Raw genomic sequence first — 23,470 nt, forward strand, 5'->3', positions numbered from 1 at the left:
AATTTGTAAAATACACTGTCTTCAGGTTTGACAAAGGTAAAATCACCCGCTTTTTTTAGGCCTTGCATTAATGCGACTTTCTGCATTTTGTCAGCCTGTTATCAAATTGGAATGGAGGTGGCCCCACAGGACAGCTGGAGTTCTGACAGATTAAGGGGATTTGAGTGGGGTAGGGGGAACTCTGGGTCCCTCACCTACACTTAAATGAGAATAGGTCAGATTTTGTAAAACTGCATTTATTAGACTAGATTACAACATTTCATATGCGTGAAAGGTTCCATAGATTAAAACATCTGAAAAGCCACGGATCTAGTCTAATGTCACCCCAAACAGAGGAAGAAGCAGAGATAGGCCCTTGAAGGGCTTTGTTCAAGGTCACAGGGCAAGGAAGACCACCTGAGGGACATTTTTGTATAGCAAAGAAACTTCAGTCAACAAAATGAAAAGGCAACCTCCCAACCTGCAGCATGGGAAAAAACACTCAGAAAGCAATGTCTGCTAAGGGATTAATATCCAAAATACAGAACTCGTACAACTCAATAGCGAAACACCAAATAATACAATTAAAAAATTGGATCATTAGGGAAATACAAGTCAAACTGTAATGACATATCACCTCACACCTGTCAGAATGGCTGTCATCAAAAAAGACAAGACACAAGTATTGGTGAGGATGTGGAGAAAGGAGAACCTTGTCCACTGTTGGTGGGAATATAAATTGGCTCAGCCACTATGGAAAACAGTATGAAGGTTCCTCAAAAAATTAAATGGAACTCCCATATGATCCAGCAATCCTACTTCTAGGAATATATTCAAAAGAAATGAAATCATGATCTCAAAGAGATATCTGTACTCCCATGTTTACTGCAGCATTCTTCACCACAGCCAAGATCTGGAAACACCCAAAGTGCCCGTCAATGGATGAATGAATTAAAGAAAGTATGGTATTCATTTCCTTGGCATATACATATGGAATATTATTCACCCATAAAAAAGGAACCCCTGATATTTGTGACAACATGAATGAAAGTGGAAGTGTATTATACTAAGTGAAATAAGCCAGAAACAGAGAGACAAATCCTGTATGCCATCACTTATAGGTAGAATTGAAAAAAGTCAAAATCATAGAGTAGAATGGTGGTTGCCAGGGGCTGGGGCATAGAGGAAATGGGGCACTAACTTCCACTTCTAAGAGAAATAAGTTTTGGCACTGTGACGTGGAGCATGATGACCATAGTTGATAATGCTGTATTGCATATTTAAAATTTGCTAAGAGTAAATTTTAAGCGTTTTTGCCAAAAAAAAAAAAAGGGGGGGGGTGCAACCCTGTGAGGTCAAGATGGAGGTGTTAACTGACAGAACTGTGGTAATCGTTTCACAATGCATACATATATGTATCAGATCCTCACGTTGTACAGCTTCACACAATTTTGTCAATTTTATAGACAGTTACATTTGCCAATTTTACCTCAGTAAAGTTGGGGGTGAGGGAGAAGAATTGGGGCCACTGAGAACTCAGAAAACAAAATCATTTCACAGCCTTTGACACCCAGGCTTCCCTCCAGGCCCGTTCATGTGCCTACAGCAGAGCCGGTCCCCAATGCTCTAAGCGGGCCAGCCCAGGCAGCCAAGGGCCGCCATGGGGAAACACATGGCCAGGCTGGGCCCAAGCAGCAGGAGCTGGTTTCATTGGGAAGCCTCCCACCAACAAATGAAACATAAGGTGCTTCTAGTCAGAAAAGGGTCTGCTTAACACTCTTCTCCAGCTCATTCATTTTTCAATATTTGCTTACTTCTCCTTTTCCCTCACTTTAGTCCCCTTTTGAAGACCATCTAAGGTCGACCCCCCCCCCCACCCCATACTACAACAAAAAACCAACCAACCCACCAGCACCACCCAAAAAAAAAGCCACCTTGAGAAAGAGAAGATAAAGAAGTGCTGCAGGTTTGGAATTTTCACTGTTTCCGAAGAATTATGACCCAGAAGCAGAGAATCATTAAACTCGCTGGTTTCACTTGTACAACAGCACATAATGCCGTACCGGAGACCGTGCTGCCCGCTGAATCAGGAAGTTTAGAGGGAGAAGGCCTGGCAGAGCCCCTTGTAAATCTGTCTTTTTGTATTCTAATCATAAAAAAGTATTCCCCTCACTTTCTCACACAGGGCCTAACGTCACCTTAACAGTGTTTATCAAGACAGACAAAGTGTCTTCACCAAAGCTAGAACATTTGTCTTCTTTGACAGCAAATGCTGATTAAATCTTCCCAGAGAAAAGTTAGGCAGACCAGAATCCACCTTCTTGCCAGGTACAAAGGGACAGACTACAATTCTGGTGTGTCCTCTCCTGTTCTCCTTGTCAGGAAAAATAAATAAAGGTGATAGAATTTGGTAGAAAAGGTCTCCTGAAGATACAGCTCTCTCTGTTTTAACTTAGGTTCAACTATTTCTTGCCAGCTTTGTGAATTATCTCAGCTAACTAGAAGAACCCCTAAAGGAACCATGCTACGGACTGTAAACTGAGGACAACCCAAGCACACACAGATGGCATACAAACCGGCCATTGCCAGATGAGCCTTTTCTCTCACGGGGCCATTTCAGGGTGGATCCCAAGGAGACTATGACTTCGCTTCCGATGACATCAGTGGTGAAAGAGGCTGTGAGTTATGAATTAACAGCTCTCTGTGAACTGATTAACTCTTCCATATTCAGAACGCCCACTTAAAAAAACAACAACAACAACAAAAAACAAATCCAACTCACCTTTCCAGGACTCACCAACGTGGCAAACAGAAACACACCCAGTTGGAAATCCAGGGAAGAGAATCATGTCTGTGGCCTATATGCTGATCTGAGCAATAAAGCCTGTTTTGTTTTGTTTTTAATCACCCTTGTCAGAAATAGAAAATCTCCTTAAAATATGGGACACAGCTCTCTGTGCTTCATGAGCAATTCTACACAAAAGCTGTAGACCTCACAACACAATGTGGTCATCGGCACCATCAGCTCACCGACAGTCATTCAGATGGTGGACTTGGTGAAATCTCTCCTGGGGCCTTTGTAACTCATCTGCATAATTGCAGAGCTTTCTAATCCCTGTCACAGAGCTGTAATTGTGTCAGGATAAAGTAAGGGTCTCTGATCCCCGGCCTGGTAACCGGAGGCACAAACCTCCCATTCAATTATTCCTGAACGATGGCACTTAAGCATAACTGTGGGAAAGGGAAGCAGGCCCCCCAGCACATACTTCTCTCTTTTGTCTGCCACTAGTGGAGGAGTCTGACTTCAGTGGGCACAGCCAGAACGCTCTTTCCTGACCTCCAACCTTGGGTATTTACCAACTGGCTAATGAAGAAACAGTAAGTAACCTCCTGCCCACTGTAGAGCCAGACAAGAATGAAAACGGATAGATGTACACTTTTATTCTAGAGCTGGAGAAGAAAAGTAATTTCCATCCCACTGAGCTCTAAAGCGCTGCCTTTCATCCCACTGGGGAAGGTGTGAAGCCTGCTCTGTCCAGACTGGCCTGGCCTTTGATGGATTTATTGACCAGACCTACTGGCTGGAGGAAGTGTAGGGACACACCTTTTGTTGAGAAAGAATAACGTACACCACCAACAGGCTTCCAGGACCTCATAAAACGGTCGTTCGGCTTAGAAGATCAGGTCTCCTATGTATCAGTATCGGGAGGAAAGCATTAAAGGCATTTCTCAAGTTTAAAGGAAAACAAAATTTCAAAAGCAAGGTGAGTTAGCTGCCAGTGTTTGTCAAATTGCTGGGGATGCGGAGTCTAACTCTGACAGACTGCTCTGTGAACAGGATATAGCTTCTGCATAACTTCATCAATTATGTTATTTGTCATGGGCTAAAGGACATGACACATAGGGAGCACGGTGTAGTCTCATCTGGGAAGGGCAGGAGAGGGCGAGATGATCAGAAACTGTGAATTAATTTTGCGCTGATCCCTAGATCCCAGCGGTGACAAGATGCCTTCTACTATTTTACAATTTCAATAAAGTTCTGACATTACTACATGGCAACAAAGGGATGAACAAGGAACAGCTGCCTATATGCTGCATTCTGCATAAAAGGCTATGCTGGAAGCCTAATTGCTTCTCAGCCGGAGTATTTAAGTCTCTAGCCCCCAGTGGAACACAAGTCATTCTCAAGGTGTGGTATGTTCTGCATTTAACTGGAGTCGGGGAACCCTCGTTCCGATCCTGAGCTTAGGTTCTCATCACCACTGGTAGGAACTGATTAACCTCAACAAGCTGCTTAAGTCCTCAGAGTCTCCACTTCCTCATCCGTAAATCATGACAGTGCACTTTAAATTTCAGGACAGTAGTGAGAAGGAAATAAGGGACAGTGAAAATTAAGTGAATTAACTATAGTTAAGTACTCAATAAATGTTAGTTCCCTTCTAATTTTTGTTTTTCCACTTTTGATTGTGGCAGCAGAGAAATTCTTGGAGGAAGGAGACAGAGCCAGGTAGTGTAAGAAGTTGACACTCTTTGAGCTTTCTTGCTGCTGGGGCAGCAGATTTAGCTGAACCACTATCGGTCCTGTAAACAGGCTCTGTGTACCACCTACTGAAGTCTCTCGTGACAGGGAAAGCACAATAAAGTGCCCAACAGGCGAGAGATTGGCTCAGAGCATTAGCCATCTATCCCAACCCCTTGTGGACCCCACGGCAAAGCTTCTTGCTACTGACTCCCAAAATGTCCACCCTCTAAGCCAAAAAGCAAGGCATGAGCGATCTCACTGCCATTGGTCATTTACATCCATTTCCTATATAAAAAGCAATGCTACTGACTCCCCAAAAAATGAAGAAGAGTAAGAGACAGGAGGAAATGGCCAGATGAAAGAACAATGAAGGTGCCCGATTACAATAAACATCACTTTCCTGCCAGGACACCAACAACAGGATCCCAGCCAGCTTTGTAAATTGCGATCTCAGCCAGCTGGCTACATATCTGATGGAAAGAGAGGCCCAACAGTAGAAAAACAAAAGCTCTTTCCCACCAAATGGGGAGTGGTCAGAAAGGCATGGGAGGAAAACCACATTGTGGTGTCCCAGATTTATTCTGTCTACACGGCACAGAATGCATCTACATAGCTCACATGCTTGGGGGCCGTTGCTCTAACTACCGATGCTGCCGATTCCACCTGCAATCTAAAAACCAGGCTGTACATCTGCTGCCTCATCTCTCCACATGTAATAACCGAAACACTATTTTTCACGCTCCAGAAAAATGCAAACACAGCTCTACTGATCCACTTCAAATCTCCCCAAACAATTCAACTGAGGATGAAAATCAAGGAAACATTTCAAAGCAAAGAGCGTTGGGTGTCTCAAGGCATGGGGATAGGCGGTGTGTGTATAGGGGAAGGTCTCTTTTTAGTAGAGTTACTGTTGGTTTCAAGGACAGGTGCTACCCTAATTTTAAAGTTTGTCAGATATGCATCCTATATGACTGGTGATACCCTTTAGGGTTATAATATTACCGCCTTCTGTAGAATCCACGGGTTGGCTGTCATGCTAGGATGTAGGTGACTATCAGACAAGTGCCGTCAATCATCTCTACTTACCTGATTAGACTAAATACCCCTCCAAAGTCAAAAATCAGACATAGTTTGGAAGTCTGTGAGTCAACTAATTAAGGTAAGGGCAAAAAATCAATAGTTAACATGACCAAGTACAAGTCACACGTCTGGCAGGCAGGAAGTTACAGTGGCAGACAGAGGGGCCTAGGCACACGAGGGTCCGGAATGTAGGCACCAGCCACTTAACAACAGTCTTTATTCCTTTCTTTGAATGCTTTCCCATTCTTCCTAAAACTAATCATCAACTCCTCGAAGGATCCTTGAAGGTAAGGACCCTGCATTCCCTTTCAATTCTCTGGTCTTTACTGGAGCTGATGGGGGAGGGACCTGAGGGGAAGGAGACAGAGATCTCAGACCACTCAGTTGCACACCAAACTCACTAAACTCAGTTACACACCCTCACGTGCGGCATCAACTCAGACTTGAAACCCTGCTTCCCGGAGAACAGCTTTGCCCCTTATGAACCCACATGTGGTGGAGTAGCTTTTGTGACTCACAATGACTGGTCTGAATATCCTGCTGCTGACACCTTAATGCAAGGAGCCATATGGAAAATGAGGCAGAAATGAGAAAAAGGGGAAAGAGTAGAAAAACTGAGCCTGCCAGCTATAAAGCAGGGAGCTGGGGTGCAGACCTGCAATTCAGAATGGAGAGGGGTAATCACAGTGCTGTGGGCTCTCACACAGATCATTGGCTTTTACTGTAGATATGGGAAAGAAACCACAGAGCAAATATCAGCTGTAGAGAATTTTCTTCTTAAACCAGTACAACCCACTACACTTCAGCACCAATGGCTCCACAGTTTTTATACCTTAAATAGTGGAGAACAGCTTTAAAAAAAAAAATATTTTTTTCTTAATTGAAAACCTTTCCCTGGAATTCACATGACCTTTCTCGAGTCCCCCTTTTCCCATCCCCCGTCTCTTCCACCCCCTCCACACACAACAACAGGCTTGAGGATATAGACTCTACTTCCCCTCCCCCCCCCCCCCGAAAAAAACCCCACATAGGTCCGGGAGTGGGGTAAGCCTTCACATAAGAAATGAGAAAAACAGAATTCCTTTCCTTGAGTTATAAAAACTGAAAGGTACAAGGAATTTTATAGACCCAGAAAGTGATGAAATGAAGAGAAAGACATCAAGTCTACCCAAAAGGTGATAAAATATTTTATTTGTTTTTTGGTTGTGAAAAAGAAAATAAATCATTAAGATGACTGTCAGAATGCCTCAAGGAGAAGGGCATCGAATAGGACTTGGCTATAAATGTTGGAGAGTGTAATAAAAGAGTTGGGTTTGTTTCCTTAGCATTTGTCTGGGTTGAGCCTTCCTGTTTCAACACAGAAATCAGGGGCAATGATAAAAATCCATCCACCGTGGGGTATGTATTATTGCCTTTCCATGCTGGCCCCATCCAAGAATCCCAGAGCAGCTGCTCCCGCCTTTACCCTGGCTCCCACCGAACACTTACACTACAGGACATGTTGTCAAATGCCAGGGTGTCAGGATCACAATTTCCTTTATTTTCATGATTACTGATTACTTCATTTATACCTGCTTATAAAACAGGGTTGGGACAGGGCTCGGGGGGGGGGGGGGGTGATGGGGGGCAGGGGGTGTTATTTTTCTTGGTCCTTCTTGGTCCTAGGAATTCAAGATGAAGAAGGCAAGGTTCTTGCCCCAAGCAGCTCAGTCTAAAGTACTTTGGGTTAATTCTGATATTGTTTAGTGATGTATTACAAGTGCCTGAAAGACAGAGAAAGGTGACAGAATAGCTGTTATTAAAGCAACTGCTGATTTTATTTAAACCTGGAAAGGATTAGTTATGAATTTGTAAAAGAGGTAGGATTTTCAACTAACCCACAAACTTGCATTCAGCATTTTGCTTTATGTTCTTCTTTTCTAGATGTCAAGCTGTCCTATAAACATGTGATGGCTCAACTGAGCCTTCAAAGTTAAGACTCAAAGCTAAGTTTCTATCTGTAATGAATATAAATATTATGAACTCAGAAATCAGGGCACCTGGGTGGCTCTGTCAGCTGAGTGTCCAACTTCAGCTCAGGTCATGATCTCACAGTTCATGCGTTCGAGCCCTTCATCAGGCTTGCTGCTGTTAGTGCAGATCCTCTGTCTCCCCCTCCCTCACACTCTCTCAAAAGTAAATAAAACATTAAAAAAGAAAGAAAAACTCTGAAATAAACTGAGCTTTGGAAAGACCTGGAACACATATGCCAGTCAATACTGATCTCCACAGTTACCCATCTAACCAAATTTGATCTGGGACAGTCTCATGTTTGTCCTCCAAATCATATACAACTGGACCCAAGAACAGTGCCACAAATGGCACCATGAAAGGGGACAGGTAGTATCTGTATAAAATGGAAATGACTCCAGCTGCCTTGCAGTTGTGCCCATCTAATGATGGCACAGGTCTTCTTAAGTGTTAAGGTGCTCTCCCCACCATCACAAGGACAAGGCCTTAAAGTAGCTTTATGGAGATGACCACTGAACACTCCGTGATCAACCTATAGGACTACTAAGCAGGCAGAGATGCTCCAAATCACCATTCATTTTAATAGCTATATCTTTGCCCTTTAGATCCACAGCAGACAGGCTAGAGGTCTGGTAAGTCATATCATCGTTTCATACTGACCATTATAATGGCCAATTTTGAGTATACCAGATGATACAAGGTACCAAATAGACACACGGCTGAAACCTGCACCTATGAAGTATCGTTCCAGAATGAGACATGACTCCATGTCCGAGGTACGTTTATATAACTAATATTACCAAACAGGTACCTTGGCCCTCAAGTCCACTGCCTGAAGACTCTTACTCATTTGGAACCAATATGAGCCAGCCTAGATGACTCAGGGGAATGGTAATGATGGGATGAGTAATCGTTCTCTTGAAGTCACCAGTTAGGATAAAAGCAGTTGTTCATTACCTGACAAGACAGGTTCCTCAGGCTGGCCAAAAACAGAACAAATAAATCAATGTCACTTTCCTCCCTAACATATCAGAACTCTGTATTTAAAGTCTGCATTTCAGCTCATGGTTCAAGGAAAGCTATCCACAGAACTATCAAGAAGATAGGGGAGAGTTGGCAGAGAGGACATCTGGAATCTTAGTGGAGCAAAATCCTATAGGAACAGCATCTGGCTCTCTGCTCTTGGTCACTGCTTGGTTATTTTAGGAATCCTTTATATAAAACTAATACAAGGCCTTCTTCTAACAGAGTAAACACAAACCGATGTACAAAAGCCTCTAACATGGCAGTTCATTTTAAAGACTTGAAAATCTTTCTGAGTATAACCCATCTCAGGAGTAAATCCATGAGTGCATTAGGGATTCTCATTTCCTAATTAATCCACATCTCCCCACTATTTTCCATGTTGCATTACTCTAATTTACCCTTTTGAGAGAGATGTTAAAATACTGTTTACTTGCAACTAGCAGACAAATGAGTCCTGGGGAGCTAATGCACAGCATAGTGAATATAAACAATGGTGTGTTATATTCGAACTTACTGAAATACTAAATCTTAATTATTCCAACCACTAAAAAGAAATGGTAATTATGTGACACGATAGAGATGCTAACTATCACTACAATGGTGACCATATTACAATATATAAATGTATCAAATCAACATTTTATACCTTTAAATTACACAATGTTATATGTCAAATATATTTCAACTAAAAAATTTAAAATACCGTTTAGTTACAAATGAAATGCTACTGAAGGCAGGCAAAAAATAAACTGATTTAATAGATGGCAGGTAACTCATATTAGAGTTCCTTTGGATAAGAGCGGAATAGGGCTTTTTTTTGTGTGTGAGTTTTATTTATTTTTGAGAGAAAGAGAGAGAGAGAGAGCATGCGCGTGAGTGAGCATGAGTCAGGGAGGGCCAGAGAGAGAGGGAGACACAAAATCTGAAACAGGCTCTAGGCTCTGAGCTATCAACATGGAGCCTGACGTGGGGCTTGAACTCACAAAGCACAAGATCATGATCTGAGCCAAAGTTGGATACTCAACTGACTGAGTCACCCAGGTGCCCTGAGCACTGAATAGGTGTACATACGATGTGCGATTTTGGTAAAAATCTGATTGAATATATTGCTGAGACTAAAGTAAACTTAACTAAAAGGTTTGACCACACATCCAAAGTATACCTGAAACTTAACAGCACAAGAGAAGCTAGGCTCCTGGGATTGAGTACATGCTGTGGGCAATATTCCTGTGCAAAGACATTTATTCATCACCCAGCTGGTGGTGCCACACTGGGTGGTTAATGGAGATCTGCCACATAGGAGTAACCACCTTACCTTGCCTTTTCCTAGCAGGTACCCATTTGGAGAAAGGGTAGGAAACATGGCTAAGAAGTAGACAGGACTTGATGTTCACAGTAGAAATATGGAAAGCGATCATGGTGAAAACAGGAGAATCATGCGTGGGCTTGCCACGTTTAGACACAGAGGAAGTTTTCATCTCTCTTCTGGAAAGATTTCCTGAAGGTGCAGTTGCAAGAGCTGCTTAAGGTTAAATTTGAAAGGCTCTGCTTTAGCTGGACTACTAATAACAACCTTCCACGGAGGGGCCACTGAGGATGACAAGAAAGTCGCTGAAGTGCCTGGTGCTATGGGTTAGAAGCTGAGGGAGGCATGCGCGGATAGGTAAATGTGCATTCTAACCACCGAAAATGCCTTCGCCAACTCAGACTCCCTTGCCAAGAGCCAGCCTAGAGCAAAGTTCTGTCTCGTCTCTCTCTCTTTTTTAACTCCCTTTCTGTGTTTATTGTTAAGCAATCCTCTTCACCGCTGAGGGGAAAAAAGGGGAAAGGCTTATGCAAACTTTCAGGTATTGTCTTCCTACAACATTGGTCATAAAACCAATGAGAAAGGGGAACAATGAAACCCAACAATCTTAGGGTGGAGTCAAAACCGTAGTGGATTCAGGCTAATACCATGTCTGAAATGTCCTCTGTGGGGATAAGGTGACTCAACCCCCCCTTCGGGAAACAGGAGGACTTTTGTGTGCATCCAAGGACCCTGTGGCAAAACAGTTTTCGAAGCGCACTACATCATCCCGTTCACCGCTGACGCAGAAGGCCCACCTGCCTTTCACCCACCCCCTCCATCCTCCATACTCACATCCCACTCCTGTGCATCAACAGTGCCCCAAAACAGGCAATGTTAGCCACAGCCAAAGGAAAGCTAATGTTTATCAACCAACCAAGCCTACAGGAAAACGAAGGTGCAGGCTTTGGTAGTCCGGGTTGGCCACACCGGTGGGAGCTAACGAGGTACTGGCCTGCTGGACAGATCCATCCCAGGAAGCAATTAAGTTTATAGCCAGGAAAGAATAGCCCCAGAGGCCTTGGAAACAAAAGAAGCTTCCTGCCGGTGTTCCGTTCCCTAATTCTATCATAAAGACAGGCTGAACCATTCAGTTGTAACCACGGACAGTAAGGCACTGTCTGCAGCATGTCTGCTGTAAAGACCTGCCTGTCAGGTTTTCATTCCCTTGCAAGGGGATTAAACTGTCCCAGCTGGTTCAAATCAGAAAAAAAGGAAGTACCCCAAAAGGAAAAAGTATTTGACGCAGGACATGATTATGAACTCTGTTCAAGATTGGCTGAAGGAGAGGCACCTGGGTGGCTCAGTCAGTTAAGCGTCTGACCTCAGCTCAGGTCATGATCTCATGGCTCATGAGTTCAAGCCCCATGTCAGGCTCTATACAGACAGCTCAGAGTCTGGAGCTTGCTTCAGATTCTGTCTCCACCTCTCTCTGCCCCTCCCCTGCTTCATTCACTGTCTCTCTCTAATATAAATAAATAAACATTTTAAAAATTAGAAAAAAAGATTAGCTGAAGGAAAAGACTCTAAATATAATGGTTTCCACCAGTAGGGAGACAGCATCGCTAGGATATCTTGACAGTCAAGGGATGTGGCTTTCAGGGAAGTTCCTGGTGTGGGAAGGTGAGAGGTGGTGGGAGGGGAGGGCAACCAGCAAGGTCCTCTCCATCATCCCTACCCCACGTTCCACCCTCCCTGGTGGGGCTGTGCACGTTTAGACTGCCGACTATCCCGCTCCGATTCTAGATGGAGTCTGTATTAGGGTGACCATGCAGGTTCTCACATATGCAGAAGTTGTGGCAAACACCTCCTAGCAAGGGGAGCAGTCAGTGATGCTAACCTGAGTCAAAGTAGGAGGACAAGGACATCAGAAGGAGGTGGCTAGTTGTGGAACCAAGAGGCAACAATGAGATCTGATGGGGAGAAGATGCTAGGTGGCGGGAATAACTGCCCTCAAGTCTTAGCCTGGGAGTGTCTCCCCCATTCTGCCAACTGCAAAGTCCTGGCCCCTAAATGTGTTCTGAACCTGTCAAACTAAGGAAGGGGCTATGGGCCACATCGCCCAGGGTGACAAGGGTAATCTTAAAAATGTCAGTAAAATTTGTCATTTTCCTTACATAAACCACCTGATGCCACCTAGAGACTGGACTGGATGTAGTTCCACAAATACTGTATAGAAGCGGCTGTCAACCCACCCTTTCCCTGGGGTCATCCTTAAACAAGAAGCTGAATACATTCTTTTCTTTTGAGCTTAGGCTGATTACCTGAAGCCAAGAACAAGAGACTATCTGGAAGGCTAGCGAGGACATTATTAAATATTCTCGTCCTTCAAACATCTCCCCAGAAGATGAGCAGAGTGACACCATGAACATGACCACCATCACTAGACATCTCCACCCACACCCTCTTTCAGGAGAGTTAGTCTCCATTCCATAGGACAAGTGTCATTACTATCTCCAATTAGGGATCCATTTTTGGCCACATGTATATACCCAGAAAGGTTATGTCTCTCTCCAAATAGCCAATGTCCCTAACTCTAGAAAAACTACATGTCCAAGGGAGAACTCTGCCAAGAGTCAAGAAGATTTCATTTCCATTAACCTGAGAAGCACTTGGGGTTAATGCAGACTCTGGAGCCAGTGTGCCTGGGTGGAACCCCACTTCTGCCACTTAGTAGCTTTCTGACATTGGGGGAAGTTACTTAAGCTCTCTGTACCTTGGTTTTCTCACCTATAAAATGGGCATAAAAATAGTACCTACCCATAAGACTGTATAATGACCAAATGCATTATGATACGTAAAGGACTTAAAACAGTCCTTTTGACATGTAGTAAGAACAAATTAATATTTGATGTTACTATTACTATCTCTATTATTATCATCATTATTATATTCTTGAGTATGTTACACAGCATACTGTTTCCCAGACTTCTCTCAGGTGGGCTGACAATACCATCCCTACTCCAGGATAGTTTAAGGCAAAATAAAAAAATTTCAGATTGCTTTCAGATCAAAGTTAAGAACCTATGATAACTTTTACCTGGCCATGAATTCTTTGCAGCTATTCCATTAAGAAGTGAAGTCTATTTTCAACTCCCTCAGAGGTACCAGCTGGGTATGGTGGCATGAGGGATGCCGGACAACATGAGTCAGAACCTAGGCCAAACTGGTGACCCACGGTATCATGAGCAAATAAAATGGTTGTTGTTTTAGGCCATTAAGTTTCTGGTGATTTCTTATTATGCAACAGATAACGGACACAGAGCCCTAAACAAATGAGGCTTTATTATCAATAGCATTTCAAACACAAACGTTCACATGAAACCAGGCCACTTGTCTGTCAGCAGGTTAACCAACCTCCACGTGGTGCTTCCAAGATCTCATCCCACTCACCTAGGGCCAGTAAGGCCACCACAGTCAGCACATTAACTTGGGAAAAGCTAAGACCAGTGCATGATCAAATCTGGAGACACAGAGGCAAGCCTTCTGTGCCAAGGAAGGGGCCAAATTAGGTCCTTGCAGAGGGTAAGGTGGATGGCATAGAAAAAAGGATTTTGTTCCCTTTAGTCCACGATACAATCCAGGGCCTGAAATGGCAAGATATGGCTTCCCTGGAGGTAGCTTTATACCATGTGTCTTAGATACTATAGGATGAAGTGGGTAGATGCCTTCAAGGCACAAGCAAACCAATTCAAGGTCAGCATCACCAAGTGAGAATAAGGGGGAGCCAGTCAGAATCAACCATATAATCCCCATGGTCCTGATATGTGGCTCTAAGAATACAGGGAGCCCAGAACATCTTCATTTTTTCTGCTGGTCACAGCAAGAGAATGATCACGTTCCAAGCTTCGATTTTGCTGTGACCAAACCAAAAAACCTATCTCACCCCACAATACAAAAGGGGGAAAAAAATGCCAAGTTCCATAAGTCAGTGTTCTGTCATCTGTAACATGTGGTAAGAACTGATAATCAACTTTGTAGGAGAATCACTCTGAAATACATTAGGAGAGACTTCGGGAGGAGTTCCGGAAGATGGCGGCGTAGGAGCACGCTGGGCTCACCGCGCGTCCTGCTGATCACTTAGATTCCACCTACACCTGCCTAAATAACCCAGAAAACCGCCAGAGGATTAGCAGAACAGAGTCTCCGGAGCCAAGCGCAGACCAGAGGCCCACGGAAGAGGGTAGGAAGGGCGGCGAGGCGGTGCACGCTCCACGGACCGGTGGGAGGGAGCCGGGGCGGAGGGGCGGCTCGCCAGCCAAGCAGAGCTCCCGAGTCTGGCTGGCAAAAGCGGAGGGGCCGGACAGACTGTGGTCCGACAGCAAGCGCGACTTAGCGTCTGGGAGGTCATAAGTTAACAGCTCTGCTCAGAAAGCGGGAAGGCTGGAGGACAAAGGGAGGGAGAGCTGCTGAGCCCCCCGGACGGCAGAGCTCAGCTTGGCGGGGAACAAAGGCGCTCGCCAGCGCCATCTCCCCCGCCCATCCCCCAGCCAAAATCCCAAAGAGAACCAGTTCCTGCCAGGGAACTTGCTCGCTCCGCGCAAACACCCAACTCTGTGCTTCTGCGGAGCCAAACCTCCGGCAGCGGATCTGACTCCCTCCCGATGCCACAGGGCCCCTCCTGAAGTGGATCACCTAAGGAGAAGCGAGCTAAGCCTGCCCCTCCTGCCCCCGTGCACCTTGCCTACCCACCCCAGCTAATACGCCAGATCCCCAGCACCACAAGCCTGGCAGTGTGCAAGTAGCCCAGATGGGCCACGCCACCCCACAGTGAATCCCGCCCCTAGGAGAGGGGAAGAGAAGGCACACACCAGTCTGACTGTGGCCCCAGCGGTGGGCTGGGGGCAGACATCAGGTCGGACTACGGCCCCGCCCACCAACTCCAGTTATACACCACAGCACGGGGGAAGTGCCCTGCGGGTCCTCACCACTCCAGGGACTATCCAAAATGACCAAACGGAAGAATTCCCCTCAGAAGAATCTCCAGGAAATAACAAAAGCTAATGAACTGATCAAAAAGGATTTAAATAATATAACAGAAAGTGAATTTAGAATAATAGTCATAAAATTAATCGCTGGGCTTGACAACAGTATACAGGACAGCAGAGAATCTCTTGCCACAGAGATCAAGGGACTAAGGAACAGTCACGAGGAGCTGAAAAACGCTTTAAACGAAATGCAAAACAAAATGGAAACCACGACGGCTTGGATTGAAGAGGCAGAGTAGAGAATAGGTGAACTAGAAGATAAAGTTATGGAGAAAGAGGAAGCTGAAAGAAAGAGATAAAAAAAATCCAGGAGTATGAGGGGAAAATTAGAGAACTAAGTGATACACTAAAAAGAAATAATATACGCATAATTGGTATCCCAGAGGAGGAAGAGAGAAGGAAAGGTGCTGAAGGGGTACTTGAAGAAATTATAGCTGAGAACTTCCCTGAACTGGGGAAGGAAAAAGGCATTGAAATCCAAGAGGCACAGAGAACTCCCTTCAGACGTAACTTGAATCGATCTTCTGCATGACATATCATAGTGAAACTGGCAAAATACAAGGATAAAGAGAAAATTCTGAAAGCAGCAAGGGATAAACGTGCCCTCACATATAAAGGGAGACCTATAAGACTCGTGACTGATCTCTCCTTTGAAACTTGGCAGGCCAGAAAGGCTTGGCACGATATCTTCAGTGTGCTAAACAGAAAAAATATGCAGCCGAGAATCCTTTATCCAGCAAGTCTGTCATTTAGAATAGAAGGAGAGATAAAGGTCTTCCCAAACAAACAAAAACTGAAGGAATTTGTCACCATGAAACCAGCCCTACAAGAGATCCTAAGGGGGATCCTGTGAGACAAAGTACCAGAGACATCATTACAAGCATAAAACATACAGACATCACAATGACTCTAAACCCGTATCTTTCTATAATAACACTGAATGTAAATGGATTAAATGCGCCAACCAAAAGACATAGGGTATCAGAATGGATAAAAAAACAAGACCCATCTATTTCCTGTCTACAAGAGACTCATTTTAGATCTGAGGACACCTTTAGATTGAGAGTGAGGGGATGGAGAACTATTTATCATGCTACTGGAAGCCAAAAGAAAGCTGGAGTAGCCATACTTATATCAGACAAACTAGACTTTAAATTAAAGGCTGTAACAAGAGATGAAGAAGGGCATTATATAATAATTACAGGGTCTATCCATCAGGAAGAGCTATGTGCCAAATACCGGAGCCCCCAGATATATAAAACAATTACTCATAAACATAAGCAACCTTATTGATAAGAATGTGGTCATTGCAGGGGACTTTAACATCCCACTTACAGAAATGGATAGATCATCTAGACACACAGTCAATAAAGAAACAAGGGCGCTGAATGAGACATTGGATCAGATGGACTTGACAGATATATTTAGAACTCTGCATCCCAAAGCAACAGAATATACTTTCTTCTCAACTGCACATGGAGCATTCTCCAAGATAGATCATATACTGGGTCACAAAACAGCCCTTCATAAGTTTACAAGAATTGAAATTATACCATGCATACTTTCAGACCACAATGCTATGAAGCTTGAAATCAACCACAGGAAAAAGTCTGGAAAACCTCCAAAAGCATGGAGGTTAAAGAACACCCTACTAACGAATGAGTGGGTCAACCAGGCAATTAGAGAAGAAATTAAAAAATATATGGAAACAAACAAAAATGAAAATACAACAATCCAAACGCTTTGGGACGCAGCGAAGGCAGTCCTGAGAGGAAAATACATTGCAATCCAGGCCTATCTCAAGAAACAAGAAAAATCCCAAATACAAAATCTAACAGCACACCTAAAGGAAATAGAAGCAGAACAGCAAAGGCAGCCTAAACCCAGCAGAAGAAGAGAAATAATAAAGATCAGAGCAGAAATAAACAATATAGAATCTAAAAAAACTGTAGAGCAGATCAACGAAACCAAGAGTTGGTTTTTTGAAAAAATAAACAAAATTGATAAACCTCTAGCCAGGCTTCTCAAAAAGAAAAGGGAGATGACCCAAATAGATAAAATCATGAATGAAAATGGAATGATTACAACCAATCCCTCAGAGATACAAACAATTATCAGGGAATACTATGAAAAATTATATGCCAACAAATTGGACAACCTGGAAGAAATGGACAAATTCCTAAACACCCACACTCTTCCAAAACTCAGTCAGGAGGAAATAGAAAGCTTGAACAGACCCATAACCAGTGAAGAAATTGAATCGGTTATCAAAAATCTCCCAACAAATAAGAGTCCAGGACCAGATGGCTTCCCAGGGGAGTTCTACCAGACGTTTAAAGCAGAGATAATACCTATCCTTCTCAAGCTATTCCAAGAAATAGAAAGGGAAGGAAAACTTCCAGACTCATTCTATGAAGCCAGTATTACTTTGATTCCTAAACCAGACAGAGACCCAGTAAAAAAAGAGAACTACAGGCCAATATCCCTGATGAATATGGATGCAAAAATTCTCAATAAGATACTAGCAAATCGAATTCAACAGCATATAAAAAGAATTATTCACCATGATCAAGTGGGATTCATTCCTGGGATGCAGGGCTGGTTCAACATTGCAAATCGATCAACGTGATACATCACATTTACAAAAAAAAAGAGAAGAACCATATGATCCTGTCAATCGATGCAGAAAAGGCCTTTGACAAAATCCAGCACACTTTCTTAATAAAAACCCTTGAGAAAGTCGGGATAGAAGGAACATACTTAAAGATCATAAAAGCCATTTATGAAAAGCCCACAGCTAACATCATCCTCAATGGGGAAAAACTGAGAGCTTTTTCCCTGAGATCAGGAACACGACAGGGATGCCCACTCTCACCGCTGTTGTTTAACATAGTGCTGGAAGTTCTAGCATCAGCAATCAGACAACAAAAGGAAATCAAAGGCATCAAAATTGGCAAAGATGAAGTCAAGCTTTCGCTTTTTGCAGATGACATGATATTATACATGGAAAATCCGATAGACTCCACCAAAAGTCTGCTAGAACTGATACATGAATTCAGCAAAGTTGCAGGATACAAAATCAATGTACAGAAATCAGTTGCATTCTTATACACTAACAATGAAGCAACAGAAAGACAAATAAAGAAACTGATCCCATTCACAATTGCACCAAGAAGCATAAAATACCTAGGAATAAATCTAACCAAAGATGTACAAGATCTGTATGCTGAAAACTATAGAAAGCTTATGAAGGTAATTGAAGATATAAAGAAATGGAAAGACATTCCCTGCTCATGGATTGGAAGAATAAATATTGTCAAAATGTCAATACTACCCAAAGCTATCTACACATTCAATGCAATCCCAATCAAAATTGCACCAGCATTCTTCTCGAAACTAGAACAAGCAATCCTAAAATTCATATGGAACCACAAAAGGCCCCGAATAGCCAAAGTAATTTTGAAGAAGAAGACCAAAGCAGGAGGCATCACAATCCCAGACTTTAGCCTCTACTACAAAGCTGTCATCATCAAGACAGCATGGTATTGGCATAAAAACAGACACATAGACCAATGGAATAGAATAGAAACCCCAGAACTAGACCCACAAACGTATGGCCAACTCATCTTTGACAAAGCAGGAAAGAACATCCAATGGAAAAAAGACAGTCTCTTTAACAAATGGTGCTGGGAGAACTGGACAGCAACATGCAGAAGGTTGAAACTAGACCACTTTCTCACACCATTCACAAAAATAAACTCAAAATGGATAAAGGACCTGAATGTGAGACAGGAAACCATCAAAACCTTAGAGGAGAAAGCAGGAAAAGACCTCTCTGACCTCAGCCGTAGCAATCTCTTACTCAGCACATCCCCAAAGGCAAGGGAATTAAAAGCAAAAGTGAATTACTGGGACCTTATGAAGATAAAAAGCTTCTACACAGCAAAGGAAACAACCAACAAAACTAAAAGGCAACCAACGGAATGGGAAAAGATATTTGCAAATGACACATCGGACAAAGGGCTAGTATCCAAAATCTATAAAGAGCTCATCAAACTCCACACCCGAAAAACAAATAACCCAGTGAAGAAATGGGCAGAAAACATGAATAGACACTTCTCTAAAGAAGACATCCGGATGGCCAACAGGCACATGAAAAGATGTTCAACGTCGCTCCTCATCAGGGAAATACAAATCAAAACCACACTCAGATACCACCTCACGCCAGTCAGAGTGGCCAAAATGAACAAATCAGGAGACTATAGATGCTGGAGAGGATGTGGAGAGACGGGAACCCTCTTGCACTGTTGGTGGGAATGCAAATTGGTGCAGCCGCTCTGGAAAGCAGTGTGGAGGTTCCTCAGAAAATTAAAAATAGACCTACCCTATGACCCAGCAATAGTACTGCTAGGAATTTATCCAAGGGATACAGGAGTACTGATGCATAGGGGCACTTGTACCCCAATGTTTATAGCAGCACTCTCAACAATAGCCAAATTATGGAAAGAGCCTAAATGTCCATCAACTGATGAATGGATAAAGAAATTGTGGTTTATATACACAATGGAATACTACGTGGCAATGAGAAAGAATGAAATATGGCCTTTTGTAGCAACGTGGATGGAACTGGAGAGTGTGATGCTAAGTGAAATAAGCCATACAGAGAAAGACAGATACCATATGGTTTCACTCTTATGTGGATCCTGAGAAACGTAACAGAAACCCATGGGGGAGGGGAAGGGAAAAAAAAAAAAAAAGAGGTTAGAGTGGGAGAGAGCCAAAGCATAAGAGACTGTTAAAAACTGAGAACAAACTGAGGGTTGTGGGGGGTGGGAGGGAGGGCAGGGTGGGTGATGGGTAATGAGGAGGGCACCTTTTGGGATGAGCACTGGGTGTTGTATGGAAACCAATTTGACAGTAAATTTCATATATTAAAAAAAATAAAATAAAATAAAATAAAAATAAAAGAAAAAAAAAAAAAAGGAGAGACTTCGGAAGCTTAAGTTCCTGTCTGTTCTAAGCAAAACCACCACATCTAAATGAAAGCAATCTTATTAATCTGGTAAGTTGGATGACCCGTAGTGCTAAAGTTTCTCAGGTGAAGACCAGTAGCATTTATCCGTCCACATATTTGTTTATTCGTGCCATATTTGTTGAGCACATACTTTGTACCATACAGTTCTGTGCGTGTCTAGAAATGAGAAAGTTGAGGAAGGAGGAAAGCACACGAGTGAAGATACCAAGGATTATATAAAAGTAGCTAAGACATTCCACATTCCAAGAGCTTACAGGTCTGGTTATCTTGAAAAACAAAATTTCCTGCTTGAAGCAATTCAGAGTAATCCAGCTGAGCCATGCCCAAATTGCTGCACCGATTGGAACTGATCACGTTATAAATCAAGGGAGTTCAGAAAACTGATTTCATGGAATCACAGAGCTGAGTGGATGTAACTGGTCTGTAGATGAAGATACTAAAATGAAGTAATTTACCCAAGAATTCACGACCGGTTTCAATGCAGAGCCAAATCTGGGTCTCCTGGTCTCAGTCCAATAGGACTTCCACCAACCCCATAGAGACCTGTCTCAAGACACAAGGTATTTACAGCGTGAGAGCACAGAGATACCCCACAATTCTAACCCATCTTGCACTAGACACACTAGCTATCCAACATAATGAGCAGAAACTCTGCACTTGTCACATGGGAAGAACCCAAAGATACAACTTCTTGTGGAATTAACTAAAGAGCCCTCTAACCACGTACACTCAAATGCTCAGCAGCCCTTAAAATAGGCTAATGAGACAAAGGCACAATACTTGTTCAATTTCAAAACTTAAATCCATAGGAACTATGTGAACAAACCATACACAAAGGTAAAAACAGCAGTAAAACACACTAACATGTTCGCGACTGTAACGCTGGCATCTTTTAAAACTGGGATAATTCTTCATCTTTCTGCTGTTCCCTACAGACCAAACATTCTTTAACATTCTTTTTTTTTTTAATTTAAGATGTTTATTCATTTTTCTGAGAGAGTGGGAAAGAAAGAAAGTGAGCAGGGGAGTGGGAGATAGAGAGAGAGACAGAGGGAGAAAGGGAGGGAGGGAGGGAGGATCCGAAGCAGGCTCTGCACTGATAGCAGAGAGCCCGAAGTGGCATCTGAACTCACGAACGGTGAGATCATGACCTGAGCCAAAGTTGGAGGCTCCATCGACTGAGCCACCCATGCGCCGCGCCACCCCCCCCCCCGCCCCGCATTTTTGGACTATGTACATATTTTTTTAATGTCTTGGCCAACTCACTGGGAAGAGACACACTGTCGGTGACAGGTGGTGGTGATGGTGGGCATGTGAGCAGGGGCAAGCGTGAAAGTCAGGTGGAGTGCCAGCCCCGAATGTCTGCAGGTGGGTCAAAGCCTCAGTGTGCTTGGACTCTGCTCTGTGCTGTTCGGTCAGTTACATTCCTGGTCTGCCACTTCCGGCTTGGCTAACTTTGGGCAGCTCACCTACTTCATTTAATCCTCCACTTCCTCAACCGCAAAAGGTGGGCACTAGTAGGGCCTTCTTCATAGGAAAGCCAGGCATATGGAGAGAGAAAACAAAATGCTTAGTCTAGCGCCTGGCAGAAAGTAGGAGCCAGCCAGTGTTAGCTGTCATGATGATGGTGATAGAGGTGCTAATAGAGTTATTATTTTTTATTGCCATTGTTATCATTATTATTATGCTTATCAGTATTATGATGTTCCTAATACTGTTTAACACTGTAACTCAAAAGGCATTAAGTTTCCTTGCTTTGGAAGACAGCCCAAAGCTCTCCATATATCTCACTGTTGGCCTGTCCCTTCTCTCATCTCCATACTCTTTCGGTTTATTAGTAGTAGACTCTTAAGTTGAAGTAACAGTTTGCACACCACCCAGTACGCCCTGGGGGAAACAGTGATAACATACAGATTCCTACATGTTTTTTGGGGCCTAATTAGGATAGTACAATGTCATCCTTTTTACAAAGGCAAGGAGCAAACCACCTTAGTAGATATTCTACAGAATTCTGCTTTGTACTTGAAACATGTAATTATCATTAACAAACATGGGTGCTAATAATTCTATCTGCTCTTTAGACAAGAAACAGGAAGATTTCTGGCCCCATCAGCTCTGATGGGAGACAACTTCTCTTGGAGGCTGCCTCCCCCACGCATCAGATGCAAGGTGGGAGGTCTGTTTGCAAGGCAAAAGGTTTCTGGGCTAGGAGCTAATAGCCCACACCAGGAAGAAGATTCCTCAGTAGATCAGGTTCAGGTCCCTGAATCCTCAAAGAGACATTCTGTGGCCTTGGCTGCCTGACATCAGAAAACCAGACCTCAGATTCAGTTTTGTTTTTTGGTTTTTTTCACTGAGAAAAGAGAGGCCTGACAAATGAACCTGGTCAACATGTGTATTAAGCACCATACCTAAACCCACAAGGGCAAAAACGAATGAAATAAAAAGCAGTCCTCAGTAAAATGTACAACTTTAAACATGCCCAAGTAGACAAACATGCTCTTGCCTCTTCTTTGTTGGGGTAACACCTTCATCCTCTTTTGGATCAGGAAATATTTTCTAATCTTTAACATTTAAATGTTCTGTAATTACAAATGCTCAATACTTAATGCACACAGTTAACTAAGGAGAGTTAGCAATGTATTTCACTTGATATAGACATTTCTGAGCATCACTCCCTATCCCCCACATATTCCTGCCCCCATCAGTGGGATAGTTCCTCTAGAAGATGCTCTTGTAATTGACCAAATTAGTATGTGGGAAACAGAGAAGTCTTTCATCCACTAATCATTCCCTGGGCATGGGGACTCCCTCCTTGGGTTCACCAGAAACAGGACTTAAGCCAAAATCTGCCTTCCAAATCCCAGGACCAAGTGAGCAACGCATGGTTAGGATGGACTAGAAAACATGGCAAATCACCCAGGAGACATGGAAAAGGTAGAGTCCCAAGATGTTCCAGAGTCCGCGTGGATCCCTGATCATCTAACCCTGAGCTCCCAAATGAAAAGCCAACGACTGTCTGTAATCGCTTCCATTCTTACCTCAGAGAGAACACGGCTGTCAGGCTCCTCTCTCCAATGGTGATGAGGTCTGTGCCCAAACAAAGTAACCAGCCTACCAAAGATAAAAAGATAAGGTAAGAACTACTGCTGGCGAAGAGTTACATTCCTCCACATCTGGAATGTTTTCTAACAAAAAGCAGGTCTCTGGATGTTTGAAGACCTTTCGGACTACAACAGCAGCAACATAATCAATTGAACAATACAAATGAATGAAATCCCTGGAATCAAGTCAGGTGAGACTGTTAAAGTTACAGAGAGTGAGCTAACTTTTTTATTAACACACACCTGGGGCCTAATTGGGAATGGTAATAACTGGTGAAATCATACACTTCATCACGTCCCTCCACAAAAATGGCTGTTTACCAAGGAGCTGGCAGAACTTTGTATAACACTTACATATATCAGGGTATGTTGGCAGTTCAG

General features: G+C 43.3%; 1 protein-coding gene across 7 annotated transcripts in view; it reads right to left on the minus strand.

Moving 5' to 3' along the window:
- Positions 1–23,470, minus strand: part of LYPD6B (LY6/PLAUR domain containing 6B) — a 185,804-nt gene that overhangs the window by 37,265 nt on the left and 125,069 nt on the right. For 6 of the 7 annotated variants that reach the window (XM_058715340.1, XM_058715331.1, XM_058715341.1 and 3 more), the window contains one exon: positions 23,027–23,099. The gene's annotated coding sequence lies outside the window, so the exon portion shown is untranslated. Of the gene's footprint in view, positions 1–2,761; positions 3,018–23,026; positions 23,100–23,470 lie in introns of those variants that run through there. The other variant, XM_058715335.1, reaches the window with a different exon arrangement.

The sequence above is a fragment of the Neofelis nebulosa genome, chromosome 2 (genome assembly GCF_028018385.1).
Source record: "Neofelis nebulosa isolate mNeoNeb1 chromosome 2, mNeoNeb1.pri, whole genome shotgun sequence".
NCBI lineage: Eukaryota > Metazoa > Chordata > Mammalia > Carnivora > Felidae > Neofelis > Neofelis nebulosa.